The 8,119-nt window shown below is 46.9% G+C and overlaps 3 long non-coding RNA genes across 3 annotated transcripts; 2 read left to right on the top strand and 1 right to left on the bottom strand.

Annotated features, from left to right (window-relative positions):
• Positions 1–1,976: 1,976 nt before the first annotated feature.
• On the top strand, positions 1,977–3,107 carry LOC139024279 (uncharacterized). Its single transcript, XR_011475571.1, has 3 exons — positions 1,977–2,517; positions 2,603–2,756; positions 2,997–3,107. It is a non-coding gene; the product is annotated as an uncharacterized lncRNA (long non-coding RNA).
• A 1,512-nt stretch (positions 3,108–4,619) lies between these two features.
• LOC139024280 (uncharacterized) lies at positions 4,620–7,080 on the top strand. The gene is made up of 3 exons (XR_011475572.1): positions 4,620–4,633; positions 4,827–4,873; positions 5,297–7,080. It is a non-coding gene; the product is annotated as an uncharacterized lncRNA (long non-coding RNA).
• On the bottom strand, positions 6,752–7,251 carry LOC139024278 (uncharacterized). The gene is made up of 2 exons (XR_011475570.1): positions 6,999–7,251; positions 6,752–6,959 (listed from the first exon to the last, which is right to left on the bottom strand). It is a non-coding gene; the product is annotated as an uncharacterized lncRNA (long non-coding RNA).
• Positions 7,252–8,119: the final 868 nt, after the last annotated feature.

Raw genomic sequence — 8,119 nt, 5'->3', positions numbered from 1 at the left:
CATGTTTGACTTATCAGGCTAGTTAAGACAAACATTCTGACCACCACTTGGACAAAGTTATATGCAGCGTGTGTGTGTGTGTCCAGTGTATGTGTGTGTGTCCTCTCAAACACAGACTGGACACACACAATAGACACAGACACACACAATAGACACACACACACACGCTMGACATACAAACACACACACACAGGACAAAAGCTGTTGCCCAATACCTTGCACAGCAGTCGTTTCACCACAGGAAGCTGGGGTTGTTACAGTTAATGAACTGGATATTCTATGTTCATTATCACATATCAATCACACTAACAAAAGGGTTCATTGATCATTATATTGAATAAGATATTGAATCAGTGCATTGATTTTCACATTATTATAACAAAATGACCAGACAATTCTAGGAGATGGAAGATGAGTCTATATGTTGTTTGAGAGAATAAACCAAATGCATCTGCCATTGTCCTTCTACACTACTGGTGTTAAATCAACAGTGTGTTTGTGAAGTCATGATGATCTCTTTGCAGGCTGTCAGGCTGTGGAGTCACAGAGGAAGGCTGTGCTTCTCTGGTCTCAGCTCTGGAGTCAAACCCCTCACACCTGAGAGAGCTGGATCTGAGTAATAATGACCTGAAGGATTCAGGAGTGAAGCTGCTCTCTGCTGGACTGGGGAATCCCCACTGTAAACTGGAGACTTTGAGGTCAGTATTCCTGTAGTTGGTCAACAAGTGATAACTGTTCACCAGATCCACATGTGTTTACCAGATACACATAGTCCACACCATATGTGTTTGGACAGTGAAGCTTACAGTTTTACATTTGGTGCTATGCTCCAGCATGTTGGATTTGATATATAATGTTTCATATTAGGTGACAGTACAGAATGTCACCTTTTATTTGAGGTTAAAGGTGAGAGGTTGGTATGTTTTGTTGTAGTCTCTGTTATTGGTAATGGTGAGAGACTATCATGTTTTGTTGTAGCCTCTGTTATTGGTAATGGTGAGAGGTTAGAGCATGTTTAATTTTTCTAAATGGTGAATCAGATATGTATTAAACTACCCTCAATAAAAAGGTGATACCCTCAAAGAATAGCAGTGTGGTTTAAGGCACAAGGCGGACCCAGATGACACGGAGGCAGATGGTTAGAGTCTTTGATATTTATTAATATACTAAAAGGGGTAGGCAAGAGAATGGTCGTGGACAGGCAAAAGGTCATAACCAGATCAGAGTCCAGGAGGTACAGTGTGGCAGGCAGGCTAGAGGTCAGGACAGGCAGAATGGTCAGGCAGGCTAGAGGTCAGGACAGGCAGACTGGTCAGGAGGCAGAATGGTCAGGCAGGCTAGAGGTCAGGACAGGCAGACGGGTCAGGCAGGCTAGAGGTCAGGACAGCTAGAGGTCAGGACAGGCAGAATGGTCAGGCAGGCTAGAGGTCAGGACAGGCAGAATGGTCAGGCAGGCTAGAGGTCAGGACAGGAAGAATGGTCAGGCAGGCTCGAGGTCAGACAGGCAGAATGGTCAGACAGGCCTAGAGGTCAGGTAGGCTAGAGGTCAGGACAGGCAGAATGGTCAGGCAGGCTAGAGGTCAGGTAGGCTAGAGGTCAGGACAGGCAGACTGGTCAGGCAGGCTAGAGGTCAGGGCAGGCAGACTGGTCAGGCAGGCTAGAGGTCAGGACAGGCAGGCTAGAGGTCAGGAAGGCAGAATGGTCAGGCAGGCTAGAGGTCAGGACAGGCAGACTGGTCAGGCAGGCTAGAGGTCAGGACAGGCTAGAGGTCAGGACAGGCAGAATGGCCAGGCAGGCTAGAGGTCAGGACAGGCAGAATGGTCAGGCAGGCTAGAGGTCAGGACAGGCAGAATGGTCAGGCAGGCTAGAGTTCAGGACAGGCAGACTGGTCAGGCAGGCTAGAGGTCAGGACAGGCAGACTGGTCAGGCAGGCTAGAGGTCAGGACAGGCAGAATGGCCGGCAGGCTAGAGGTCAGGACAGGCAGATGGTCAGGCAGGCTAGAGGTCAGGACAGGCAGAATGGTCAGGCAGCCTCGAGGTCAGGACAGGCAGAATGGTCAGGCAGGCTAGAGGTCAGGACAGGCAGACTGGTCAGGCAGGCTAGAGGTCAGGACAGGCAGACTGGTCAGGCAGGCTAGAGGTCAGGACAGGCAGAATGGCCAGGCAGGCTAGAGGTCAGGACAGGCAGAATGGTCAGGCAGGCTAGAGGTCAGGACAGGCAGAATGGTCAGGACAGGCAGAATGGTTAGGCAGACTCGAGGTCAGGACAGGCAGAATGGTCAGGCAGACTCGAGGTCAGGACAGGCAGAATGGTCAGGCAGACTAGAGGTCAGGACAGGCAGAATGGTCAGGCAGGCTAGAGGTCAGGACAGGCAGAATGGTCAGGACAGGCAGAATGGTTAGGCAGACTCGAGGTCAGGACAGGCAGAATGGTCAGGCAGACTAGAGGTCAGGAACAGGCAGAATGGTCAGGCAGACTAGAGGTCAGGCCAGGCAGACTGGTCAGGCAGACTAGAGGTCAGGACAGGCAGAATGCTCAGGCAGACTAGAAGTCAGGACAGGCAGATGCAGGCAGACTCAGGCAGGCAATCAGGAGCTCGAGGTCAGGACAGGCAGAATGGTCAGGCAGACTCGAGGTCAGGACAGGCAGAATGGTCAGGCAGACTCGAGGTCAGGACAGGCAGAATGGTCAGGCAGACTAGAGGTCAGGACAGGCAGAATGGTCAGGCAGGCTAGAGGTCAGGACAGGCAGAATGGTCAGGCAGGCTAGAGACGGACAGGCAGAATGGTCAGGCGGCTAGAGATCAGGACAGGCGAATGGTCAGGCAAGGCTCAGAGGTCAGGGTAGCAGGCAGAAGTAGGTCAGGACAGGCAGAATGGTTAGGCAGACTCGAGGTCAGGACAGGCAGAAAGGTCAGGCGACTCGAGGTCAGGAACAGGCAGAAGGGTCAGGCAGACTAGAGTCAGGACAGGCAGAATGCTCAGGCAGACTAGAGGTCAGGACAGGCAGAATGGTCAGGCAATCTCGAGGTCAGGACAGGCAGAATGCTCAGGCAGACTAGAGGTCAGGACAGGCGAAATGGTCAGGCAATCTCGAGGTCAGGACAGGCAGATGCTCAGGCAGGCTAGAGGTCAGGACAGGCAGAATGTGAGGCAGGATAGAGGTCAGGACCAGGCAGAATGGTCAGGCAGGCTAGAGGTCCAGGCAGGCTAGAGGTAGCGACAGGCAGAATGGTCAGGCAGGCTAGAGGTCAGGACAGGCAGAATGGTCAGGCAGACTAAGAGGTCAGGACAGGCAGACTGGTCAGGAAAACTAGAGGTCAGGACAGGCAGACTGGTCAGGCAGGCTAGAGGTCAGGACAGGCAGAATGGTCAGGCAGGCTAGAGGTCAGGACAGGCGGAATGGTCAGACAGGCTCGAGGTCAGGACAGGCAGAATGGTCAGGCAGGCTAGAGGTCAGGACAGGCAGAATGGTCAGGCAGGCTAGAGGTCAGGACAGGCAGAATGGTCAGGCAGTCTAGAGGTCAGGACAGGCAGAATGGTCATGCAGGCTAGAGGTCAGGACAGGAGAATGGTCAGGCAGGCTAGAGGTCAGGACAGAAAGAATGGTCAGGCAGGCTAGAGGTCAGGACAGGCGGAATGGTCAGGCAGACTAGAGGTCAGGACAGGTAGAATGGTCAGGCAGGCTAGAGGTCAGGACAGGCAGAATGGTCAGGCAGGCTAGAGGTCAGGACAGGCAGAATGGTCAGGCAGGCGGGTACAGAGTCCAGAAAACAGGCAAGGGACAAAACCGGGAGGATAATAAAAAGAATAGAAGCAGGAGTAGGAAAAACACTGGTTGACTGATAAACATACAAGACAAACTGTACAGAAAACAGGAAACACAGGGATAAATACACCAGGGAAACACAGGGATAAATACACCACGAAAACACAGGGATTATACACCAGGGATATATACAGGGAAACACAGGGATATATACACCAGGAAACACAGGGATAATACACCAGGGAAACACAGGGATAATACACCAGGGAAACACAGGGATATATACACCAGGGAAACACAGGGATATATACACCAAGGAAACACAAGGATATATACACCAGGGATATACACCAGGGAAACACAGGGATATATACCCAGGGAAACACAGGGATATATACCACCAGGGAATCACAGGGATATATACACCAGGGAACACAGGGATATATACACCAGGGAACACAGGGATATTATACACAAGGGAAACACAGGATATATACGCCAGGGAAACACACACCAGGGAAACACAGGGATATATACACCAGGGAAATACGCGACACCTGGAGGGGGTGGAGACAATCACAAGACAGGTGAAACAGATCAGGGTGTGACATGAATATGGAGAAAATATACTGCCACTATTTTCACCACCAAAGAATATCAGTGTGATTTAATATGATTTGACTCTTTGCAGGCTGTCAGGCTGTCTAGTCACAGAGGAAGGCTGTGCTTCTCTGGTCTCAGCTCTGAGTCAAACCCCTCACACCTGAGAGAGCTGGACCTGAGCTACAATGACCAGGAGACTCAGGAGTCAGACTGCTCTCTGCTGGACTGGGAGATCCACACTGCTAGACTGGAGAAACTCAAGTATGTAGAGGGTTTATGTCAATGTTCATATCAGACATGTTTGACTTATCAGGCTGGTTAAGACAACATTCTTACACTTGGACAAAGTTATATTCTGACTGTGTGTGTGTGTGTGTGTGTGTGTGTGTGGTGTGTGTGTGTGTGATTCAGGTGTATCCCTCAATGACTGTCTGTTCTTTGCTTACCGCTACAGTGTGGAACATGGTGGAGAGTACACAATGAAACCTGGGCTGAGAAAATGTGATGTTGACTGCTGTGAAGAATATGACTAAGAATAAGTCTTAATTCAAGTTAAGTCAAAGTCAAAGACCACATCATTACTTACTTGGTCATATTAAATATCAGCTGTAGTTCTACAGAAGCAGAAATCAGGGACACCAACGTTTACAAAGAGTTGCTTTGACTGTGTGTGTGTGTGTGTGTGTGTGTGTGTGTGTGTGTGTGTGTGTGTGTGTGTGTGTTGTGTGTGTGTGTAATTAATGGAATAAGTGTGTTTTATTTTACCATACAGTATAACATATGATCATTCAACAAGTTCAAGTTACCTTAACTTCTCCTTTTGATACCTAGAAACATCTACATTAAATGAATTAGTGAAAAGTGAGTAAACATTCTAATGTGAATGATGATGATTTCTAATATTGTGTCTGGTTCATCCATCAGATTTCTGTGATCTCACACTGGACCTAAACACAGTAAACAGACTCTCTCTCTGTCTGAGGAGAACAGAAAGGTGACATGTAGGAGAGAGGAGCAGCCGTATCCTGATCACCCAGAGGATTTGAGGTCTGGGACAGGTGCTGTGTAGAGAGGGTCTGACTGGGCGCTGTTACTGGGAGGTAGAGTGTAGTGGAGAGGAGAGGAAGAGTGGAAAGGGAGAGGGGCTGATATAGGAGTGACTATAAAGGATCAACAGGAGAGGAGGGGGTATGACTGTTGTCTTGGATACAATGACAAGTCCTGGAGTCTGATCTGCTATGACAGCAGTTACTATGCCAGGCACAATAATAATCTCACTACCATAGACGTCCCCCTCCAGCCCCACAGAGTAGGAGTGTATCTGGACTGGCCAGCCGGCACTCTGTCCTTCTATAGAGCCTCCTCTGACACACTGACCCACCTGATCACATTCACCTCCACATTCACTGAGCCCCTCTTATCCAGGGTTTGGGTTTGGATGTTAACTCCTCAGTGTCAATAATAACCTGACACACCCTGGACACACACATACACACTGGACACACACACACACCCTGGACACACACATACACACTGGACTCACACACACACACTGGACACACACACACACACACACACACACACACTGAGACACACACACACACACTGGACACACAACAAACCACACACTGGTTACACACCACCACTGGGCACACACACCAACAACATGGCACACACACACACACACATTGGACTCACACACAAACACGATGACACACACACATACACTGAACACACACGCACACTGCACCACACACACACAGTGTGATTTTATGATATATTTTACTGTTTGTGTTTTGTACCACGGAGGTTGGTGGGTCCTTAATTGGGGAGGACAGGCTTGTAATGGCTGAGGGGAATAAGTGGAATGGTATCAAACACGTGGTTTCCATGTGTTCCATTTCATTCACTCTGTTCCAGACATTATTATGAGCCGTCCTCCCCTCAGCAGCCTCCTCTGGTATGTACTGTCCTATATGTGAGAGAGCTCCAACAAGGAATTACAATGTATGTATTATTTTTAATACCTGCAAATGGCAAATAAACTACTTGAATTCCTTATGAATGTCTGCAGCCGACTAGGCTGTTGGCGTCTGACAAGAGGTGAAAATATTACAGGAATATCTGGCAAATGTTGATGAAGACGTCACTCAATCCACCCAAACAACATGCAGTCTTTCCACAAGAACTCCCATGAAGTTATAGTGTGACGTTATGAGTTGACGTTAAAGTAACATTCTCAGAACATACTGCACTTGTTTTATACTGTTTTAGATGTATCCTCTGTTTATCATCTTGTTTAATACTGTTTTAAATGGATCCTCTGTTTATCATCTTGTTTTATACTGTTTTAGATGGATCCTCTGTTTTATCATCTTGTTTATACTGTTTTAGATGGATCCTCTGTTTATCATCTTGTTTTATATTGTTTTAGATGGATCCTCTGTTTATCATCTTGTTTTATACTGTTTTAGATGTATCCTCTGTTTTATCATCTTGTTTTATACTGTTTTAGATGGATCCTCTGTTTATCATCTTGTTTTATACTGTTTTAGATGGATCCTCTGTTTATCATTCTTGTTTTATACTGTTTAGATGGATCCTCTGTTTATCATCTTGTTTATACTGTTTTAGATGGATCCTCTGTTTATCATCTTGTTTTATACTGTTTTAGATGGATCCTCTGTTTATCATCTTGTTTTATACTGTTTTAGATGGATCCTCTGTTTATCATCTTGTTTTATACTGTTTTAGATGGATCCTCTGTTTATCATCTTGTTTTAGATGGATCCTCTGTTTATCATCTTGTTTTATACTTTTTATCGTGACCCAAAGTAAAATGTAACATTTGACATTGTAATTTTCTGTATCTTACTATATTGAAACCCCCAAATTAAAAACAGTGTTATTGAAAATCTCCCCTACAGCTGTAAACAAAGACTCTAGTATTTCAAAGAGAGGCGTTTTCCTCTCACACTCCATAAAACAGTGAAACATTGTTTCTCTTATATTACATAAAGGACGTCATCTCCAACATCTGAGTTAATTACAGAAACTAAAGCATTAACTGCAATGATGCCATGTATCACCTCCATTAAATATCACCAGTCCCCTTGAGTAACGGAGGCTTGTACAGTGCTCTCCATGCTGGCTTACCTTGTCATCATCACCCTCCATTACATATCACCAAGTCCCCTTTAGTAACGGTGGCTTGTACAGTGCTCTTCCATGCTGGCTTTACCTTGTCATCAACACCCTCCATTACATATCACCATGTCCCCTTTAGTAACGGTGGTTACCTTGTCGTCATCAACCCCCATTACATATCACCAGTCCCCTTTAGTAACGGTGGCTTGTACAGTGCTCTCCATGCTGGCTTTACCTTGTCATCATCACCCCTCCATTACATATCACCAGTCCCCTTTAGTAACGGTGGTTACCTTGTCATCATCACCCCCATTACATATCACCAGTCCCTTTAGTAACGGTGGTTACCTTGTCATCATCACCCTCCATTACATATCACCAGTCCCCTTTAGTAACGGTGGCTTGTACAGTGTTCTCCATACTGGCTTTACCTTGTCATCATCACCCTCCATTACATATCACCAGTCCCCTTTAGTAACGGTGGCTACCTTGTCATCAACACCCTCCATTACATATCACCAGTCCCTTTAGTAACGGTGGTTACCTTGTCATCATCACCCTCCATTACATATCACCAGTCCCCTTTAGTAACGGTGGCTA

Source organism: Salvelinus sp. IW2-2015, unplaced genomic scaffold (genome assembly GCF_002910315.2).
Source record: "Salvelinus sp. IW2-2015 unplaced genomic scaffold, ASM291031v2 Un_scaffold1294, whole genome shotgun sequence".
NCBI classification, from domain to species: Eukaryota; Metazoa; Chordata; class Actinopteri; order Salmoniformes; family Salmonidae; genus Salvelinus; species Salvelinus sp. IW2-2015.
The sequence above is the reverse complement of the archived record's forward strand: the minus strand, read 5'-3'. Positions and strand labels throughout refer to the sequence as shown.